The sequence below is a fragment of the Triturus cristatus genome, chromosome 2_2 (genome assembly GCF_964204655.1).
Source record: "Triturus cristatus chromosome 2_2, aTriCri1.1, whole genome shotgun sequence".
NCBI lineage: Eukaryota > Metazoa > Chordata > Amphibia > Caudata > Salamandridae > Triturus > Triturus cristatus.
The window spans coordinates 1130235293-1130258356 of record NC_140582.1 but is presented as its reverse complement, the minus strand read 5'-3'; positions in this window follow the sequence as shown (position 1 = coordinate 1130258356).

The following is a 23064-nucleotide window of genomic DNA, read 5'->3' as shown; positions in this document are numbered from 1 at the left end:
AGGCAGGAAGGGCCGTGGCAGCACAACAGACTATGGAGGGCATTGGAAAGGGGGGCAGGGGCAACAAACCAACAATACAGGACTTGCAAGAGAGGCTGTGGCAATGTAATAGACCTTTGTGGGCAGGCAGAAGGAAGAGGCAATGGTAGTACAACCATACATGCCATCAGACCCGATTCAGCCAGGAAACGTCCAATGTATTTAGGCTCAAATGGGCTTTATTTGATCTGTCTCCTGTCTACAATCTCCTCTTTTTCAATGTAACTCAAAGGGGAATCTCAATACCCCTGTTTTTTTTCAAAATCTCCCTCTTACCAAGTTCAAAATGTTCGCAAGTATGGGACATTGGATCATGGAAGGAAATGGGGTAGGGACATGGACTTGGATAACAGAGGACAGGAGGGACATGGAGAGGTGCACCAAACTGACCCTGCAGGGCAGGCATCAGGGTTTGCAGCAGCACAATACACCACACAGGGCATGCGGAAGGGAATGCAGCACAACAATCCATAGAAAGCAAGAGGGAGGGGACAGGACCATGCACATGGACAACGGAGAACAGAGGGGCAAGAGGCAATGGTAGCTAGCTGACCATAATGGACAGACAGGAGAGAAAGCTGCAGCATAACAGACCATAAAGGGCAGGAGGGATGGATCAGGGGCATTACAATGGAAAAGACAAGCCAGGAGGGAGGGAGTAGGGGTCTGCACATGTAAACAGAGGGCTGGGGGCAAGGGGGCAGGGCAGGAGCAGCAAGATAGCCTTGGAGGTCAGGCAGGATGGGCACTAGAAGCAAGACACACCATGAAGAGCAACAGTGAGACTGTGATGGGATACACACAGACCATGGAGGGAAGGTGGGAGGGGTTCAGGGGCAGCTAACTGACCACACAGGGAAGGTGGGAGGGTCCATGGCAGCACAGAAGACCATGCATGGCAAGTGAGAGGGTTAGTGGTAGCACAATGGCTATGATGGGCAAGAAGGAGGGTGCAGGGGCATGCACAAAGGACGATGGAGGATAGAAGGGAGGGTAGGACCTGTGCACAGACAAGAAAGTTCAGGGGAAGGGGCCTCACAACAGACCGCACGGGGCAGGCAGGAGGAGCAGTTGCAGCACAACAGACCAGGGAGGGCAGAAGGGTGTGGCAGTACAATGGACCATGTAGGACAGGAGGAAGAGGATAGATGCATGGCATGTGAACAGACAGGGTGGAGGTGGCAGGGACAGGTTACAGTCATCTGACAATGCTAGGCAGGTGGGAGGGGAGTGGCAGCTCAACAGAACACTCAGAGTAGATAGGAGTGGCAGGTCCATGGAACATGGTGGGCAAAAAGGATGGAGCAGGGGCATGCACAAAGACATCAGAGGGCAGGGGGGAGGAGAATAGGGGCAGCAAGCTAAGCACAGAGTTTAAGCAGGAGGTCAATGATGGGGCATAGAATTGGGCAATGGAGGGCAGGAGGAGTGGACTGGTACATCATACTAAATTGAGGGCAGTGGCAGCACATCAGACCATGCATAGCAGGAGGGAGGAGGCTAGTCCATGGATTCACACAACAGAGGATAGGGAGGAGGGGGATGGGGCAGCAAGCTAACTGTTCAGAGAAGGCGGGTATTAGGAACTTTATTGTTTTTAAAACGTGTGTCTGTGCCAACTACTTAAAATATGAACAAGTATGCAGCACAATCTCACTTTTATTCAGGAAGAAGAGGACGTTTGTGACTGTGACTCCGGGCTCACTTGGCAGAAACACCCCTTGACGCTCCACCCCCTATCGAAAAATGTAATGCCTGTGAAAAGGGTAGGTGAACACAGTGTTATATAGAACATAGTCCTGAGAGCACGATTGAAAATGAAAACTAGATATGTGTATGGTATAAACTATGCATCAAAAAGTGTGATATAAGATCAACCGGGCGTGAAATATAATATGCAATACATTGTGCGCAATTACAGATTCATTGGAGAGAGCGAGATAGCACAGGCACTAGCGCGTGCTATGCGATATGCGCCTTGGAGTGTAATATGCACAGGGCAGTGTTGTGTAACCTAACTAGTCTCTAAAGTTGTAATATAAAATATGTGCTGGGGAGTGTAACGTTGCATATGCACTGTGACAAAGATATGGATCCCAGATTGTAATATGTATGGCATAGCACTGTGCGTTATAACATAGGCATCAAGGAAGGCACGTTAGATGGGGCAATATAACCCGTGCGAAGACAAGTGTGGCATGACATATTCACGGGGTGGTGTTACAGTGCACATGGGCTAGAGAGTGTCATAGCATATGCACAAGCTAGTGGAATAAAACACAGAGGTGTGTGGCACTCAGCAGGCAATGGTGGGTGTAACACAGCATTGGGCTCTGCCAGGAGCGCGCTGTGACTCTCAAGTGATGTTCGTCCCCTTTCCAGAGAGTAAAATAAAAAGTATTGCACATCCGGCAGTGGATGTGTGTTTTATTAACCGTGAGGGTGGTTTCTTGCATAGTTTTGGTCGAATTTTTGTAGAATCCACTTTGAATGGCTTGGTGTGCATGTGTATTAAATGTGCCCGTCAATAGCTACCCATGTTTGTATAAATAAACGACAAGGGTGTCTACCGGGATTAGGCACGGTAGGGCATCAGACATGTCAGAGCTTCACTAGTGGTGTAAATACATTCCACGTGGATTAATTGTATGCATAGTCGCCTTTTAATGAATATCACGCAAATCGTCATGGTGATAGGTACGTACAGTTTGTCCAGCATGTCCTAGGTGTGTCTATAATATATATTTTTTAAAAATAATAAAAAACAGTGGCCGGGGCCCTGGGGATTGGGGTCAAAAAAATATAATTAGGAGACAGGCCCTGGGGGATGTGGTCATTAGGGCCAATAAATTGGAATAAGAAGGGGAACCACACAGCCCCCCTTCTTAAAAAATTAAAATAAATAAAAGACTGGCATCGTGCCGGAGGCCACGCCCCCTCCTTGCAGCACTCTGCAAACGCGCCCCCTGGTGAATTGTAAGTTGGGGAATTAATTCCTCTTCAATACTGAGGGTCCCTGAGGGCCAACTAGCCCAACAGGCATCTCCAGTATGTGCCAGGGAGCTGCGCTGCAGACAGGTGTTCTGAGGCCAAGCCCCTTTTTACACCTCTCTTCAACGCAGCTCTGTGGCGCTTACTGGAGGTACCTAGTGGTCTAGTTTGACCCTAGGGACCCTTAGGATTCAAGGGGACTTAGTCTCTCAACTTAGAACAGCCACAGGGTGCGTTTACACAGTGGTGAAGGGAGGGGACGGGGCCTGAGGTGACGTGTGCAAACACGCACTATGGCACGTTTTAAATTGGGGATATAATATCCCTTCAATACTGAGGGCCCCTGGGGGCTAACTAGCCCACCAAGTGCTTCCAGTAAGCGCCACTGAGCTGCATTGCAGAGAGGTGGTCCAGGCCGTGCAACTTTTTACACCTCTCTGCGACGCAGCTCTGTGGCACTTACTGGAGGTACCTAGTGGGCTAGTTGGACCCTAGGGACCCTCAGCATTCAAATGAACTTAATCTCCCAACTAAAAACGGACACTGGGCGTGTTTACACAGTGGTGAAGGGAGGGGACGGGGCCTGAGTTAACGTGTGCAAAAACACCCTGTGGCCTGTTTTAAGAGGTAGTTTTAATCCCCCTGCCCTATTATATACTAGGGGCTTGCAGAGGAGGTCATGCTAATCACAGGGGGACCCCAACGCATAATGTTCCCTAGTGTATGTAGGTGTTTTGACTGTATTCTAAGTGTCTTTTAACATAGCACTGGCTCTAGGACTGGTTAGTCAGACTCAGTTACCACCAGTATCCGTCTGAAAAAGTTGAGGGTACAGGATGATTTTGCAACAAGGCTTGTTTCTGCTCTTCCTTTTGTTCTTTCTGCACGTTATCCTTCTTCCTGCACTTTTCTTCGTCTTTGAGGACTTCTGTTGCTTCTTTCTGCACTTCTTTTTTTTCTTTCTGTGCATTTTTTCTTCTTTCTTCACATGTCCTATCTCTGTAGGCATAGTTAGAAATTAGCATTTAAAAAACCTTTGAAATTCACAGAAAAAACCATAGGTTTCAGGGGTGTTATAGTTAGCTGGACTTTTCACTTGTACAAAACCATTGAAATTCCCCCGTTATAGTTAGTTCAGCTAACTATAAGTCGCGCTCCCGCAATGCACTGCTGATGACGTCACATATTACATCACTCATGACATGGTCAGTGACATCACTCATGACATCACTGATGACATCTCAAATGACATCACTGATGACATCACTGATGACATCATCCTTGTGATAGAGTGGCAGACCTCCTCTCACCCTAATATAACCTTTGATACACACATTCAAAAATAGAGACTAAAATTTTCAAAACAATGGACATACCAATACCAGTTACAACAACCTCTTCAGTAATTCTAAGATCCACATACACATCCACTCATTCACCAACAGTCCTATACAGTCACTCATACATGTACTCACTCATCATATGTACTCATACACCTATACATCCTGTTACACAATGCCACTCATCCATAGAGTTACTCACACACATAGTCACTCACACACATAGTCACTCATGCTAATAAAGAATCAAACATACATTTACTTGCATATACAGTTATACACACACCACCACACTTACTTCTACGGAAACTTACACATACTTAGTCTTTTAAACAATCACTTATAGAAACACATACTTATTCATACAGGAACTCTTTCAATCTCTCACTCTCACATATACTCACTTATATACACCAATAGTCACATATACTAGTTTAAAACATATGTAGTTACTCATAAAGACACTATTGAGACAGTCATTCACTCACTAACACACCCATACACACACTCATCCACCCATACAGTCCTGCACACATGCTGTCTTCAACACATACAAACAGTGAGTCACTCATTCATGCACCTATGCACTACGTAATACCCCCCACCGAACCATGCAGACACTCAGACTGATACTCAAAAAACCAACTAATAACCTATATAGACACCCATGTAGCTACTCACCAACCCATACAGCCACTTATACACAAAGTGAGAGACTGATACAGATATTTACATATTTAAACATTACTCACTAAGCCATGTATTCACTATGATACACTTAATCAGTCAGTTACACAATCAATTTTTCAAAAACAAATCATCCATTTAGACACTTATATACCCATTTATTCTTCCATCGACCTTGAGTTATACATATGTAAATGTGCTTGTACTTATATAGCGCACAGCTACCCCGGTTCGGGGTTTCCCGGCGCTGTACTCATACCACTAGGGAACCCTTCCTGGCTTTTTCCCTGTGAAACGTCCACTCCTGGGCATCCCCAGGGTGAAGCCAGGCATCCCAGTGCTGTTGGGGCCGTTGTGGAGATTAAGCAAGCTATTGCCCAGAGTTGCAGCGTGGGACCCATGATTAGAATAGGCACTGAGGCGAGAATATCCGGTCCGCGGAATTTATAGCCCGGGACCCTGCCGCGACGGGAATCGAACCCTGGTCCCGGAACAGTGCTCTGCATCGAGGTCTGCCGCTCTAACCATTGAGCCACACTTCTCCACATATAAAACATATGTAATTTTCAGAAAACACACATTCACTGGATGATGCCATCAGTGATGTCATCAGTGATGTCGTTTGAGATGTAATGAGTGATGTCATGAGTGATGTCACTGACCATGTCATGAGTGATGTAATATGTGACATCATCAGCAGTGCATTGCGGGCGCGCGAGCTATAGTTAGCTGAACTAACTATAACGGGGGAATTTCAATGGTTTTGTACAAGTGAAAAGTCCAGCTAACTATAACACCCCTGAAACCTATGGTTTTTTCAGTGAATATATATATATATATATATATGTGTGTGTGTGTGTGTAAATGGCATGCTTTTGTTACGAAACAGTAGTTTTTAATGTTTATGAAATGAAATATGGTATTTATAAAGCGCAAACTGTCACTCCCAAACGAGCCTACTGGTGCTGGCAGATAACGAGCTTCAGCAGTAAGGAGTTGGAATGTAGATGAGTGCAAGGCAGGACTCATCAGATTTTTTGTTGATCCATATCTTTAGAGCCTTTTTTAACTGCTCTTCAGATTCAATTGATCTTAATTTATTTGACATAAAGTTCCAAGCCCTTGCCCCTAACACAGTAGCCAACTTCCCTCCCTTGGTTTTGAGTTTGAAGCCTGGCAATTTAAGAAGGTTTGCAGAAGAGGATCTGAGTGTCCTCATTGTCGAGTATGGTGTAAATCTTGTGGAGAGCTATACCGGCCCTAATCGGCGAGTTGCTTTGAAAGTCGTGAGGAGTAGTTTGAATAAAATTCTTTTGTTTAACGGGAGGCAATGGAGGGTTTTCAAAGCCGCTGAGGCTGACACCCTGCGGGGAAGCTTTAAGACCAATCTAGCTGCTGCATGTTGCACTACCTGTAGTTTCCTCAGGGTTGATTTCTTAACCCCTGCCAGAAGGCTATAACAGCAGTCTAGGCGTGAGAGTATTAAGGCCACTGCTACTGTTTTCCTTGCAGCAAGCGGAATAAAATCAAATAATTTTTTCAAGGTTTTAATTAGGCCAAAGCATGTACCCACCACCTTAAGTGCGTGGGGTTTGAAGGAAAGGGAAGAATCAAACCACACCCCCAGATTTTTTGCCACTTCCACGGTTTATGAAATTGGCAGCATTTTCATGGGGCAAGCATAAATAGAGTTGGCACCAGAATTAGATGACTGGCCACAGCATATCAATTATTCAAGAGCCAGCATTATACTAGCTGTGGAATATAGTGCCATGGATTCCTACAACATACAAAGAATTGCTATCATTGTGCCAAAGCCAGCATATGCCAACAGTGGATCCTATGATGCAATAGATGCCCATAACATGACAGGAATTAGCACTATTGCAGGGCCTGCTTTATAACATAATAAGTAAACATAACACTATTGTTGCCCACAATATGCTAAATATTACTACCAATATGTAGCCCAACTTTATGCTGGGATGCACATAATCACTTCATATTAATACACAGATGCACACACAACATACAAACAGGACTGCTGAAACCCACGTATGTCCCGCCGGACCAGGAGGCACAGCCGACCATAGAGGGATGGCGACATACCCCCCGCCCCATTGTGGGCAGCTCCCGAAGGGTTTGTCAGCAGATGGTGCGAAAAGGAGCACACAAAAACAAGGGGATAGGAAGTGGACCAAACAAGTTTTATTTGAAACCCTCAATCAGGGAGAGGGGGCATGGCCACAAAGGTGGCCAAAAGGGTTGGCCGGGGGCACCGGTCGACATTCCAGATATTGTTTGTGATACAACATTCAACATAAACATATGTTGACACATGGGCATAAAAGGACAATTGCCCGAACGAGGTCCTTGGGATGCCTCTTGGCAGAGACACTCGACGGCGGACAAAAGAGACATAAAGGACAATTGCCCAAACAAGGCCCTTAGAATGCCTCACGGCAGGGATACTTGAGGGCTCACAAAAGGAGAAAGAAATGGACAGCAATAATGGGGGACATGGCACTTGCAGCCCAGGCACGGACACAAAGACCAGACAGTCAGTGGCACTGGCAGTTCGGCTGTGCTAAGTAATCGAAGGAAGGTGAGCTTTCATGGCAGCTGACAAACAGTGATTTCTGACACCCAGTCAAAAGACTTTTGATTTGCTGGATAATGCATTGCAGAATATGCGTGTTACATTTTTATATGCAATAAAAGCTAAGCTTATACTGTGTACCAATTGTAAATATATGCTGTACAGAGCTGAACATATTAATGAACCTTGCAATCGTAATAACTCCTGTATCAGCTTACGATATGAATAAACTGTGGAAGTTCCAAGACCACAAAGGCCCTGGCATCCATAATTGTGGGGAGAATTGAACAGTTGGAGGGCCCGTGGGATGCACGCACATCTAGGGGGGTTAGGCATACCCAACATCCAAATCCACACATGCAAAACAACAGCCTTTGATTCCCACACTGGCTACTTTGCACACCTTCCCCTCATGCTCCTTGTCTCAGCCCAATTTCAGTTCCCACTATGAGCCTGCTTGACACACCCACTAACGTATCACTAACATATCATTGGCATTGCAGCACTTAATATAGAGCTAATCATTGTGAAGCTTAAGTTTCATGAGGTTTTATTGTTTTACAGTCCTTGCACTTCCTGAATGCTGTTGAGTAAAATGTTAGCACAGAAGTTCTCTATAACAGATCATCTGTGGTTGTGTTATGGGCACTGGATTGACAGCTGGCCAATCAAATAGTCAAGTTTATTTTTAGCTGTTGGAGATTATCAAAAAAAGTGTTATTATTTTAGAAAAAGGGTGACTGAATAATAAACATATCTCGGGTATTGTTGTGTAGTTCTTATGAATCTATATAAGATCTGCGTGTTTAGACAACATACACTGCAGGCTTGATGTCTGAACTGATTCCAGACACCCCCACCGGGTATGTTGGCCTGTATGCCAGCTAGCTCATAGTGCCACAAGACACTCCTCTTACCTAGGAGAGAATAGTTTGTGGCAACTATCGAACATGACAACCCTGATCCCTCAGAATCGTGGAAACAGTGCAATCGTTTTTGCTCAGTTACTCGTCTCAGCGATGTACACAGAATAAATGGTATGGACGTTTTCAATAAGCATTTATTGAACTTTCGTCATTCTAGTGTAAAATAGTTGTGCTGAGACTATCACCAGACAGTAACAGATATAAATGATTTGAAGCACACAAAAAAGTGAAAGGATGGTAAATCTCTACCATTGTGTTATAATCATGAATACAGGCAGGTATATGAAATACATGTCAAGCACAAGTCTGGTATTGCCTTCCGGAACTAAATAAGCAGTGAGTATTCAATGGAATTAATTGAGGTCAGAATGAATTAAATTTAGGAGGCTATATAGCTGAAGAAGAAATTTACTTCCTTCAAAAAGATTTTGGATGAAATAGGTAAGCCTGTAATTGCTGAATATTCAATAAACACCTTTTTGCAAAGTAGGAGCAATGATCTCGTTTCGATGCTAAGTTAACTGACATTAAAATATATGTTGTATTGACATCTGTAAGGAACTCAAAGTCAGGATTGAAGAGGGCATCCAGTTACTAGCAGTAGAAGTAGCAGGGACTATGTCTAGATTATTAAAGGGGATTGATATTATAAGAACATCACAACCTGTGTCCAATGACCACAGACACTGCATGTAATATATGTAGCCAACTCTAAAGCAGGCCTTATAGCCCTAAGGCAGGGTGCATTATATTACATTTGGGGACATATCTGCATGAACAGATATGCCCCTGTGCTGTCTAGTTCAATTGCTTGATAGTACAAGTGAACAAGGAAGCCATCTTAAGTATATGTATGGACACTGGTCATTTTGAGTTCCCCAGGTACATGATGACTTCACTGAAATCCGTAGTGTTTGGTATCAAACACCTCATCTTAATAAATCCATACTAATACAAGTAGTGGATTTATTAAGAGATGCACCCAGAGGACACCTTATAGGTGCTCCTGAAAATCTACCAGCCTTTATCATTAGCATGCCAGCAACTGGCCTGTCTGTGTTTCCTAATAAATGAGGTGTGAAAACTGTTCTTTTAGGAGGAGCAGTGAATTAGGGCCAGAAGTATGACCGTTTTATGCGGTCGCCAACAGGCATTCTGCCTGTTTGCAACCGCAAAATAGGTCTGCCCAATGTACCAACCATATTTTGTGAGTCGCTTACCTATTAGCAACTCGAAAAATATGGTTTGCGACTCGCTATCAGGAAGGGGCATGCCAAGGGCGTCCCTTCCTAATAGTGAGTCTCAATCTTATGTATGATTGTTTCGCAAACGCTTTTGCAGTCACAAAACACTCACAGTTTACTACCCTTTTAGAAAGGGTGGTAAGCCACTCGCAAAAGGGAATGGGTCCCCAAGGGACCCCTTTCCCTTTGTGAATGGGTTTGCAAATATTTTTTCAGAGCAGCTAGTGGTACCAGGGACCACTGCCTGCCCTTAAAAAATAAAGCTGCAAAGTTTCATTTTTGCTTTTAAATGCATCCCGTTTTCCTTTGGGGAAAACGGGCTGCATTTTTTTTTAAAAACTGCTTTATCAAAAAAGCAATCACAGACATGGTGGCCTGCTGACCCCAGCAGGTCACCATCCTGGGAGTGCTAGCCATTCCCAATGGGGTCGCAATTTGCGACAGCATCATTAATATTCATGAGGCGTGCAATTTGCGACCCCATTGGGAATCACAAATAGTTGTACTTTAAGTTTAGCGTGTTGCAAATTGCGAGTTGCAATTTTGCTCAATTTGCGACTCGCTAACTTAATGCTTGTACATCTGGCCCTTAGTCCTTTCTGTGTAACATGTCAGTATGTGACATCTATTATCTTAAGAAGGGCAGCTGGGTGGCCTGAAGAAATGTGTTAACTTGAAAAGGTCCAGGGTGAGACCCAGTCATAGTTAAGTGTAAAGGAAGAACTGCAGAAGATTGAATCATTTTGTTTACTATGCTATCTGTAGCCAACTTAGGGCCAGCCCAGTGTGAGGTGAGGGATAGCTCGTCCCAGAACCAGTCTGGTGTAGATGAGAAGGGAGTAACTGCTCATTAGCCTATGAATAATGTATTGTGGGATAATCTGCAGTAAGGCAAACAAAATGCACTTGAAAAGTAGGAAGGTTTGTCATTGGTTAGATAGTGTCCAAGAGTCAGCCCCATCCATTGGCTAGTGAATTAGACAAGAGGGGCACCTCACTCATGGCTCATGAGAACACATTTGGCCCTCAGGAACATAAGACGGATGGACTTTCTCCCTGTGACCTTTGCTGATATGTGAAAAGTTAAAGCTGCACCCACTTGTCCCCAGGACCATAAGGTGCACTCTGGGAGTCAGTTACTGCTGTTGCATGCATTCCTCTTTGGTTTTCTTCAAACTTCTAAACTTTTTCTTTATAGTCAGTAAATCAATCAATCAATCAATCAATCAATCAATCAATCAATCAATCAATCATAGCATTTTTAAAGCACACTACTTACTCGTGAGGGTCTCAAGGCGCTGGGGGGAAGCTGCTACTGCTCGAAAAGCCAGGTTTTGAGGAGTCTTCTGAAGGTCAGCAGGTCTTGGGTCTGCCGTAGGTGGATTGGGAGGGTGTTCCAGGTCTTGGCGGCGAGGTGGGAGAATGATCTGCTGCCGGAGGTCACTTGTCGGATGAGGGGGACTCTGGCGAGGACGAGGTCGGCTGAGCAGAGCTGGTGGGTGGGGGTGTAGAAGCTGAGTAGTCTGTTGAGGTACGCTGGTCCGGTGTTGTGGAGGGCTTTGTGTGCGTGGGTGAGGACCTTGAAGGTTATCCTCTTGTTGACGGGGAGCCAGTGCAGGTCTCTCAGGTGGGGTGTGATGTGGCTGCGGCGGGGGATATCGAGGATCAGGCATGCAGAGGCATTCTGGATGCATTGAATTCGTTTCAGGAGTTTGGCCGAGGCTCCTGCGTAGAGGGCGTTTCCGTAGTTCAACCTGCTGCTGACGAGGGCCTGGGTTACCGTTCTTCTTGTTTGGCTGGGGATCCACTTGTTGATCTTGCGAAGCATGCGGAGGGTGTTGAAGCAGGAGGAAGAGACAGTGTTGACCTGCTTAGTCATGTATAGGGTGGAGTTGAGGATGATCCCAAGGTCGCGTGCATAGTCGATGGGTGTTGGTGCTGTTCCCAGTGCGGTCGGCCACCAGGAGTCATCCCAGGCCGAGGGTGTGGATTCGAGGATGAGGACCTCCATCTTTTCTGAGTTCAGCTTCAGTCAACTGTTCCTCCTCCATTCGGCGACGGCCTTCATTCCTTCATGGAGGTTGGTTTTGGCGGTGTGGGGGTCCTTAGTGAGGAAGAGGATCAGGTGGGTGTCATCGGCGTAAGAGATGATGTTGAAATCGTGCAGTCGTGCGACGTGGGCGAGCGGTGCCATGTAGATGTTAAGCAGCGTTGGGCTGAGTGATGAGCCCTGGGGTGCGCCGCAGATGATCTCGGTGGCTTCGGAGCAGAAGGGGGGAGGTGGACACTCTGTGGACTGCCAGAGATGAAGGAGGTGGTCCAGTCCAGGGCCTTCTCTTGGATCCCGGCTTTGTGGAGGCATGTGCGTAGATTGCGGTGGCAGACCGTGTCAAAGGCGGCTGACAGGTCCAGTAGGATGAGGGCCACGGTTTTTCCGTTGTCTAGCAGGGTTCTGATGTCGTCGGTGGCGGCGAAGAGGGCAGTTTCTGTGCTGTAGTTGCTGGGGTACCCGGACTGGGACGTGTCCAGGATGCTGTTCTCCTCGAGGTAGCGGATCAGTTGTTTGTTGACGGTCTTCGCGATGACCTTCGCCGGGAACGGGAGCAGGGAGATGGGCCAAAAGTTCTTGAGGTCCCTGGGGTTTGCCTTGGGTTTCTTGAGTAAGGGGTTAAGCTCGGCGTGCTCCCAGCTCTCCGGGAAGGTTGCTGTCTCGAAGGAAATGTTAATGGCTTTCCGGAGATGGGGTGCGATGGCGGTGCTGGCTTTGTTGAAGATGTGGTGTGGGCATGGGTCTGACAGGGATCCAGAGTGGATGCTGTTCATGATCTTGATGGTGTCGTCATCGGTTATGTTGGTCCAGGAGAGCAGGCGGTTGGTGCGGATGGTGGTCATGGGAGCGGAGGTCTCTGTGGTTGTCAGGGCGGTTGTGGCGTTGAAACTGTCGTGGATGTCTGCGATCTTGCGATGGAAGAAGGTGGCCAGCGATTCGCACAGTTCTTGCGAGGGAGGGATGTCGTCAGTGTTGGAGATGGGGTTGGAGAGTTCCTTCATGATGTTGAAGAGCTCTTTGCTGTTGTGTGCATTGTTGTCTAGGCGGTCTTTGAAGGATGCTCTTTTGGCGGATCTGATGAGGTGATGCGGGTGGCGTTCTTGTGAGCTGCGTAGCTGTCCTGTGTTCATTCACGGTGCCAGTTCTTCTCAAGCTTTCGTCAGGTTTGCTTGGATGCCTGGAGGTCTTCAATGAACCAGCTGGCTTTCTTGCTTGAGTGGCTGTAGGAGGGTTTGTTGAGTAGAGGTTGTGGGCGGCTGTGTCGGGGTCGGTGGGGTCGGCGGGTGGGCTCTGGGCGAGGGTGGTGGTTAGCTAGTCTTCGGTGACTTTGCTCCAGCAACAGCGAGGGATCTGTTGGGTGCGGTGGTGCGTGGTCGGATTCCGGAAGGTGAAGTGGATGCAGCAATGGTCAGTCCAGTGGAGTTCGGTGGTGAGGTTGAAGGAGACGTGGGGGCTTGCGGTGAAGATGGGGTCAAGTGTGTGGCCGGCAGAGTGGGTGGGTGTTGTGACAAGTTGCCTGAGTCCGAGGTTGGTGAGGTTGGCGATCAGGGTAGTGGAGTTGGTGTCTTTGTTGTTCTCGAGGTGGAAGTTCAGGTCCCCAAGGAGGATGTAGTCCATGGAGGCGAGGGCGCGTGTGCTGACGAAGTCGGCGATGGAGTCGCTGAACTGTGGTCGGGGACCGGGGGGTCTGTAGACAAGGGTTCCCCTGAGGGTGGTGTTTGGGTCGGTGTGGATCTGGAAGTGCAGGTGTTCGGCGGTGCTGAGGGTGTCGTCGGTGTTGGTCGACACTCTGAGCGTGTTCCTGTGGATGATGGCGATTCCTCCCCCTACTCCATTGGTGCAGTCCCTGCGCGTGATCTTGTAGCCTTCCGGGATGGCTATGGCGATGTCGGGTGCCGAGGAGGGGTCAGCCAGGTCTCCATCAGGATGGCGACGTATGGGGAGGTTGAGTCGAGTAGGTCCCAGAGTTCAATGGCGTGTTTGCGGGCGGAGCGGGTGTTGAGAAGAATGCATCTGAGGTAGTTAGGTTCTTCCCTGGTCGGTGGGTTGGTGTGTTGGATGCTGGTGAAGCTGCAGTTCCAGCAGGCGAAGGGTCCTTGGGTGCGCTTCGGGGTGGCCAGGCAGCAGGTGTGTGATCGTCCGGCATTGAGTATGCGGAGTGTGCTGGCATTGTAGCGATGTCGGGCATCCTGATGGTCGTGGGTGCCAGGGGTTCTGGTGCTGGGAGCGGTCCAGGTGCAGACGGGCTTGCCTTAGGTGTGCCTTCGGTGGGAGGGAGGAGCAGGTGGGAGGAGGGAGCGGACGAATGGGCGAGCGGGGGGTGGGGCTGCAGGGGACGCAGCGGCGGGAAAACAGGGAACTGCGAGGGAACAGAAGGGAAAAGGGGGGCACAGAATACAACGGGAAGGAGGGAAACAGACACAATTTAAGCAGTGAAGCAGTGAAAACAGAGGCAATACAGTGCGGGCGGGGGGGCGGGGCCACAGGGGACGCAGCGGCTGGAGAAACGGGGGCAAGGAGCGGCGAGGGAACAGAAGGCAAAGGGGGCACAGAATACAATGAGGGAAAAAGCGGAGCAAAATAATAATAAAACAGAGGAGGGGAAACAAACAAAATAATCAAACAGTAACACAGAGGCAATCCAGTATCGGCAAAAAACCGATAAGCAGCACAGTACCAGAGTGATCCTATGGCTAACCACAGCCTCAAACTCGTGGCGGAGGCCGAGGCAGCAGCAGTGACAGGGAACACGGGCACAACAGGTGGTGTTGTTGCGGCGTGGGGAGCGACCTGCCTGAAGCAGGGTCAAGGGTCGCTCTCCTCACCGCGCAACGGCCGCCATAAGAAGGGGAGGTGGGAGGGAGGAGCAGCTGGGAGGAGGGAGCGGACGAATGGGCGAGTGGGGGGCGGGGCCACAGGGGACACAGCGGCAGGAAAACAGGGAACGGCGAGGGAACAGAAGGGAAAAAGAGGGCACATAATACAACAGGATGGAGGGAAACAGAAGCATTTAAGTAGTGAAGCAGTAACTCTGTCAAATGCTCGTTCTTTCATTTGATATTGGTCATCATCACTGTCACCTTCTAAGCAATAATTGATAGAATATCATCATTCTTAGCACACCAGTTTAGATTAGCTTTTGCCTGGGTATTGTATAATTAGTGTTGACAGAAAAAAACACCCCCAATTCATCTTCTGTCCACCAATGACCTGCTAAAACTGAGCCTAGCACAACTCCCAGCGGACAGGTTAGGTAAAATTGATAAACTAATTCTAAAAATATTACTGTGTTAATTATCACCTCATAATTTATACTTCATCTACCACTACTTTGGTACTTTACTCCATTGTTTTACATTACATCAACATGATCATCTTGGTACAAGGTTTAGGCCAACAGTACTCCTTACGTCAACCCTCTAATACGAAGCACCTTGCTAATCAATGGTAAATATGTATTACAGTAACATTAGTCATAAAAAGTAATGAAATAAAAAAATTAAAAAGAACGCCTCCTAACAAAATCCTAATGCTAAGAGTAATGGTAATCCTGACCCTAACAATTGCTAAATATTTTATTATAATTAATTGAAATATACAAATTAGGGAACACTTACTTAAGATAAATGCTGGTCTTAACTGTAATCCTCTCCCTCCCTCTAACCATAACATATACGTTAGCAAGTAAAATGTTTAATTATATTTATTAAGTATGATGAAATGTAATTACATTTATCCTTAGATGTAATGTGCGTATTGTAATCGCAAATGAGGTAAGAGTATTGTTGAAGTTACTCTAAAGAGATAAACTTCATACAGAATTGTATTGGCACTGGCGAAACTCACAGTTGCTCTAACATAGACCATAACCAGTGCAAATGTAATTTACACATTTGTCAATTACTCCAAGTTACTGATTAAAACTTACAACAATTGCACCTGCACAATCCATGCACTCTAGAATAGGAAATATCACAGTCTTTGGTTCTAACTAAATAATGAGGTAAGAGTCTGGTGAGCCCTCCCTTTCTCACCAGAGTGGCCAGATTTACCATTTGGTGGTAACCTTGACGGTATGCTGGGGGTACTTTACTCCCGCCATACCAAGGGTCCTCCTTTAGACTTGTCTACAAGGCCTGCAGGCAACTCCAAACATCGACAGGAACCACTTTCACGTTTCTGTGTCCAGGCTACCTTTATCACTAAACTATAAAAGTACAGGTCTTCCTAGTCCCTTTCAAGTTAGTGAAGTGCTTGGACACTCATAAACTGCCATGTGTGGGTTAAGCATGCTCACATTCCTCCCCATGCCGTGGTGCAAGGCCTAAACCATTGTCTTTGTCTACGAGTAGAGTTTAACACCTCATCAGAGCAGCTAATTAGGCCACGGGGACTTCAGCAAGAAAGTATAACATTTAAAAATTACTTTTCTTGTATGTTCATCAGAATTCCAACATTTCAAACTGATTAAAAACAGTGATTGAACCATCTCTGTAGATTATTCCAAACAAAAAATATGGAATTGGCATCTTACTGTACTCCAGCTTTTTTTATCATAGGACCTGCCACAGCCCTAACAGTGAAAATAGCTTTTGGAGACAAGTCACTGTAGGATCATAACAGCATTAAAATTCAGCATTTTCCACTTTGACTTAGCTGGCTACCTACCTTGTGGGCTACAAGGACTTCTTAGGGGATGATAGCAGTGACTTTTCACATATTTGAAAGCCATGGTTCTTTATGACCTCTATACAGGAGCCTTGGCCAAACTCCTGAAATGATTTCAACGCAACCAGAACGCCTCTGCACGCCTGATCCTCGACATCCCTCGCCGCAGCCACATCACACCCCACCTGAGAGACATGCACTGGCTCCCCGTCAACAAGAGGATCACCTTCAAGCTCCTCACCCACGCACACAACGCACTTCACAGCACCGGACCAGCATACCTCAACAGACGACTCACCTTCTCCACCCCCTGCGCCTTGAGACCCCCACGGGTGAGTAGTGCGCTTTACAAATGTTCTGAATGATTGATTGATTATGTCAAAAAGGGAATTTGACATGTTCACATGCATGTTCAAAGGCGTCAACAGTCAGACTAAACATGTAGGTCTGCAGCCATATTTACCTTGTCATGTCAGCCAGGTGACTTGTACATTAGGTGACATTTTACTTTCTATGCCAGTGTTTGATTTTCTTTCACCATATTCTATGTCATCACCGTAAAGATAGATGTAACAATTGGAAATTGTAAGAAATGTGGTGGCTGATTGACTGGGGTGTGAGTCCTGGTCAAGCAGAAACCAAAATCCTTGTCAGAGTAAGGCTCCAGCCAACCCCAAACTAACCCTTCTTCCTCTCCCTGGTAACTTGGCACAGAGAAGTCAGGCTTAACTTAGCGACAATGTGTAAAGTATTGTGGACCACTTCAAAGAGCAAAACAGTGCAAACACATGTCAAAAGGAACCCACAAAAATTTAAGACATATTGCCTAATTGTTGATCAATAAACCAACACCAAAGCGTCAAAAATCCAATTAGTAGAACCTGTGATATTTAATTAAAAATATTTGTTTTTATTGAAAATAGTGCCAAAAAGTGCATGCAGATTAATCATAGACCATAGTCAAGGATGTGTCTTGCAACTGAATCGATTGGAGATGCGATAAGGCTGCAGGGCGAGGTCCTGTTGCTTTATGGATGAAGATCCCATCAAAGCAGCTTGCGATGCGAGTTATAGTGTCAGGGATGTAGAGTGTAGCAGGCAAGGTATCAGCTCTGATGAGCTTCGAGGCTGAGATGCGCAGCTACAGTTCCAAAGGCGATCCAGTCTGTGGCAGCAATGTGAGTCCTTGCCAATGGTCCTATCCGCACAGCAGTGTCAATGCATTGGTTCTGCTCAGGTATGTGCAGCTCAGTAGAGAAGATGTGTCGGTTCTGCTGGCAAGCACCTTAGGCCCCTTTCCAAGGGTCCTGGACTGGGGTGCCATCACCTGGTAGGATAGATTCACAGATGGCAGAGTCCATGTGTGGGGGCAAGCTAGTTGGAAGCCTGTTATGTGACTGAGGCCTCAAATCAAGGAGGCAGTCAACTGGCCCTTTGAGTCACTCCGGGACCTGAGTCTGAGGGATGCAGGTCCAGTCCTTCTCACCCAGGCAAGAGGGTAGCCCAGCTGATCAGCACAATAGGGCAACAGTTCCTTCACAGCAGAAGTCCAGCAGAGTGGAAGTACTTTCAGCAGCATAGCAGTCCTTCTTCCTGGCGGAATAGCTCTAAGTCCAGACGTGTACTGAAGAATTGGTGTCTGAGGTCCTCTTGTAATATACTGTGGTGCCCTGGTTCTGAAAGGTTGCAGAAGCTTCTTGACAGTGGCTTTGAAGCGCACAGATGCCCTGCCTTCCCTGGCTCTAAGCTGGATGAAGTGACAATGCACGGTCGTAAAGCCCTTTGTGTGAAGACAGGACACAGCCTATTGAAGTGTAAATTATCTTGGCCCAGCTCATCCCGTCCAACTGCCAATTGCACCCAGTCATGTGACCAGATACAGTCTGCAGGAATCATTTGGCTAAGGTAAGAAATTGGCTACTTTCTAAAAGTGTTTTTTTTAGAATTCTAATTTAAATTACAAAATTACCATAAATTAGAATTTTACATTAAGATTCCAGAGGCACTTAAAATGAACGGGTTATCCCTTCCCATTTTGAAATTACACTTATAAAATGTAATAAGGCAACTCCAATGCTATCCTTTAGGAGAGATAGGCTTTGCAGTAGTGAAAAATACATTTGAGAGTTTTTCACTAGCGGGACATGTAAAACTTAAAGTACAATTACTTATTTTTAAAATCATTGCACCCTGCCATCTGGGATGTCCAGGGCTTACACTATGGGTGACTTATGTATATTAAAAAGGAAGCATTGGGCCTGGAAAAGGTTTATCTTGCCAGGTCAAAATGGCAATTACATACAAGCTCTGCAGTAACTGGTTTGAGAGATGTTTAAAGGGCTACTTAAGTGGGGGGCACAATCAGTGCTACAGGCCTGCTGGTAGCATATAGGCACATATAGCACCCCTTTACTAGGGACTTATAAGTAAATTAAATATGCCAATTGGGTTTAGGCCATTAATACCATGTTTAGACGAGGGAGCACAGCAGTGGGGAAGTGCAAAGAGTCCTAAAGCCAACAAAAACGAGGAAAGGAAACATGGAGGAGATAGGCAGAAAGTTGTGTGGACGACCACCTTAAAACTGATAGGTCTAACAGTAATAATCCAGTCTTACCGAATGTAAGGGTCAGAGCGCATACACAGTGTCTTGGACAGCAGTACCCCGTTGGGCAGAGTTTATAAAAACCGACAGCATCAGTCCACATAAAATGGAAAAGGGGGAGGTGATACGCCTTGCGAGGCACTTTCTTAGTACAGCTAATACATTGCATAATATGTTCTTGACTTCACCCAAATGCAGATTGGTTCACCAGGCAAATATCCATTTAAACTACTGTTGCATGGGATCAGATGTAATCCAAGGGCCTATTCTGACAAAAGTTCACCATGTTTCTCCACCCACTTGTAATAAAGAGTAAGGACATATAAGCCTAGCATCATTCAGCGCAATCAAACATATTTGAGTCTTTTTCAACATCTGCTTCCAGTCCTTATATTGAAATATCGAACTACTAGTACAAAACAGGTAAGGTTTCTAAAAATATATACTCTATATTTGTTATGATTCCTTCATTCGGCCTCGGAGGGGGACACTATACATGGATTTGAAATCACAACTAAGATTCATCCACGATCCTTGTCTTACTTCTGCATCCTTCCCATTTTATTCTTCCCTTCTCTGTCCTGCTCCTGTCCCTTACTAAGTCGGTGTCCATTCTTTCCTAGCATTTCCCTTTGTCTTCTCCTCTGCATTGATACATTAGCCCAATAGCCAGATATTCTTTGGTCTTAAGGGGTGCTCCCTTGAAGCCTTACAACAATCATCGGAAAAACATTGTTTACTGAACAATCAAAAGAGAAACCTTGTGTAATGTATATATTGAATGCAATAATTTTTTCTCCATGGTATTGCTCAGTTTAAAGTGTAAAATATTACTTGTAAATTAACTGAAGCAGTAGGGGATGTCAGTATTGCTAGGGCTTTGTGCATGGCATTTGAATAATGTTCTTTTGTAGCCATTCAAACTCAGTACATGAAATTCTGGTTCCAATAATTGATATTAGGCAGTGTCTGTGTCATGGTCTCTGATTTTAGAAACTTATCTTCGAGACAACTATTCAAACCCTTGCCTGTTCCATCCAGTAACACTACAATGAATACAGCTTCTTAATATCTAAAGTGTCTCCTTTCGATGGAATGGCTGCCAATATCCAATTTTAATTTCTTTGCAAATGTTCTTCTAACCTACTTTTCAAGGATGAAATTGAATCTCTCAATTTTCTATTTTCTACTGAGTTCTTTTTTGATTTTTTTAAATGTGGTCAGGATTTTTTGTATGAGAATATAAAGCAAATACTTTCTGTGACATTAACTGTTCATTTTTATCCACCGTGATCATTAAGTTTAATTTGTGTGTGCGCACCAGTTAAACGTTGCATGGTATAGTACGGAGATGGTCCTTATTTCAAAGGACCAGTGGACGTTGTACTATCTCCGTTGGCAAACCAAGGTTGTGCAATTTTCACACTGTAAGAAATTGGTTTATTAGTTGAAGAGGGTGACCACCCACCTCAAGAAATAATCACAATCCTTGTCGAGGTGAACCCTTAAAGTCGCTAACTTAACCTGAACAAAAACCCTTTGTCGGCTTACAGTGGGAGTAACAGAAAGAGATGTTGTAGTACTCCGTTTTCTTTTTTTTTAACAAAGGGAATTGAGTATCTTTTATGAATACAGGTCCTTTTTTCTTATTTCCCCCTTCTGATCTTTCATAGGTAGGAATATGATGGACCAGCTTGGTTTTCAGAGAAAGAGAAACCAGAGGTCAATGCTCAGAAGTTGTGACAAAAACGTTATAAGGGAGGGATTTAGTGAAAGAAGCTGTCACCCAAAAGATAACTTCTTGGCCCACCGATTGCTTGAAACGACCTTTTAACAGCTTCAATCTGGTTACTTCACCAGTTTGAGGCATAAAAGCACAACAAAAGAGACCCTCCAATGGTTTTCAGGCAGTGGTGTGTATTATATCCTCTTATTAGCTCTATGCTCTTTATTTCCCACCAATTACACTTGATGGGGACACTTTTAAAAAAGTAGAACCCTTGTTTCATTTCCTTCTATCCCCCCAGCTCCCCGTGAACCCTTGCATACGAGCACGTACCTTTGTCAGCCACGATCCTCCGGGAGCGTGCCTAGGCTGCTTGTAAGACCGGTGGCCTCCTGGCATTCCTCCAATGTTAAGACTGGATCCTTTGTCTTCCTCCTGGTCGGGTGTTTGACTCAGGCTTGAGCACTGCTTGCCTTTGGTGTCTCCTCACTCCGTCTTGGTCCTGCGTGTGGGGATCCGCCCACTGCTTCTTCTTTTAGGTTTTCTAACTCCAGGGTGTGTAGGGATTGGTTGACCGCGGCGTCCATCAGAAGGGGTAGCATATTACCTTCCTCTACGTTGAGAGAATCAGCTGGGGCTTTAAAGGCACAGGCAGTCCACAGAGTCTGTATGGTATGTAAATAGGGGGACTCTCCCACTACGTCTTCCCTCTCCGTCACACCCTTGTAGCTATGCACAGAACAGATGTGCTTAACAAAGGACAAACAGTACACAATCAATCAATCAATCATGGGTTGGTAAAGCACAGCTACTCACCCACAAGGGTCTCAAGGCACTAGGGAGAAATGGGGGGTGGCTCTGTTGAGTGCAGGGGTCATCTGAAGATCCAGATCTTGAGGTCCTTCCTGAACTGGTGCAGTGTATGGACATGCCTGATGTGCATGGGGAGGAATTACAGGCCTTGACTGAGAGGTAGGAGAAATACTTTCCTCCCTTTCTCGTTTTGTATATGCATGGGACGGTAGACAGAGAGAGGCCATCTGATCGAAGATGTATCTTGGGTGCGTGGGAGTAGAGGCGGTTGATCAGGTATGCTGTGTATGCGTGAGTGAGGAGCTTGAAGGTTATTTTTCTTTCGATAGGGAGCCAGTGGAGATTGCAGAGGTTTTGGGTGATGTGGTTGCGACTGGGGATGTCTAGGATCAGACTGGCTGCTGCACTATGGACGGTCTGGAGTTTGCAAAGTAGTTTGTTATTAATTCCAAGATAGAGAGGGTTTCCCTAGTCGTCTGCTACTGATGAGGGCCTGCATGACTGTTTTTCTGGATTCAGATGGGATCCATCTGAATGTTTTTCGGAGTGTGTTGAAGCAGGCCGAAGATAAGGCGTTGATCTAGCAGTTCATTGTGAGAGATGAGTCTAGTATGATGCTGAGGTTTTGTGCATGGGGAGGAATTCCAGGCCTTGACTGAGAGGTAGGAGAAATACTTTCCTCCCTTTCTCGTTTTGTATATGCATGGGACGGTAGACAGAGAGAGGCCATCTGATCGAAGATGTATCTTGGGTGCGTGGGAGGAGAGGCGGTTGTTCAGGTATGCTGCTCCGATATTTTGGAGGGCTGTGTATGCGTGAGTGAGGAGCTTGAAGGTTATTTTTCTTTCGATGGGGTGCCAGTGGAGATTGCAGAGGTTTTGGGTGATGTGGTTGCGACTGGGGATGTCTAGGATCAGTCTGGCTGCTGCACTCTGGACGGTCTGGAGTTTGCAAAGTAGTTTGTTGTTAATTCCAAGATAGAGAGGGTTTCCCTAGTCGTCTGCTACTGATGAGGGCCTGCATGACTATTTTTCTGGATTCAGATGGGATCCATCTGAATGTTTTTCGGAGTGTGTTGAAGCAGGTCGAAGATAAGGCGTTGACCTGGCAGTTCATTGTGAGAGATAAGTCCAGTATGATGCTGAGGTTTTGTGCATGGTCGGTAACAGTGGAGTGCTTTCTGGGTGCATGGGGCCACCAGGTGTCATCCGAAGCAGAGGCCGGGGAGCCAAGGATGAGGACTTCTGTTTTTTCTGAGTTGAGTTTCAAGCAGCTCTTCTTCATCCAGGTGGTGATGACTTTCATCCCTTCTTGGAAGCTGTGATTGGGGATGTTGGGTTCTTTGGTGAGGGAGAGGATGAGCTGGGCGTCGGCAG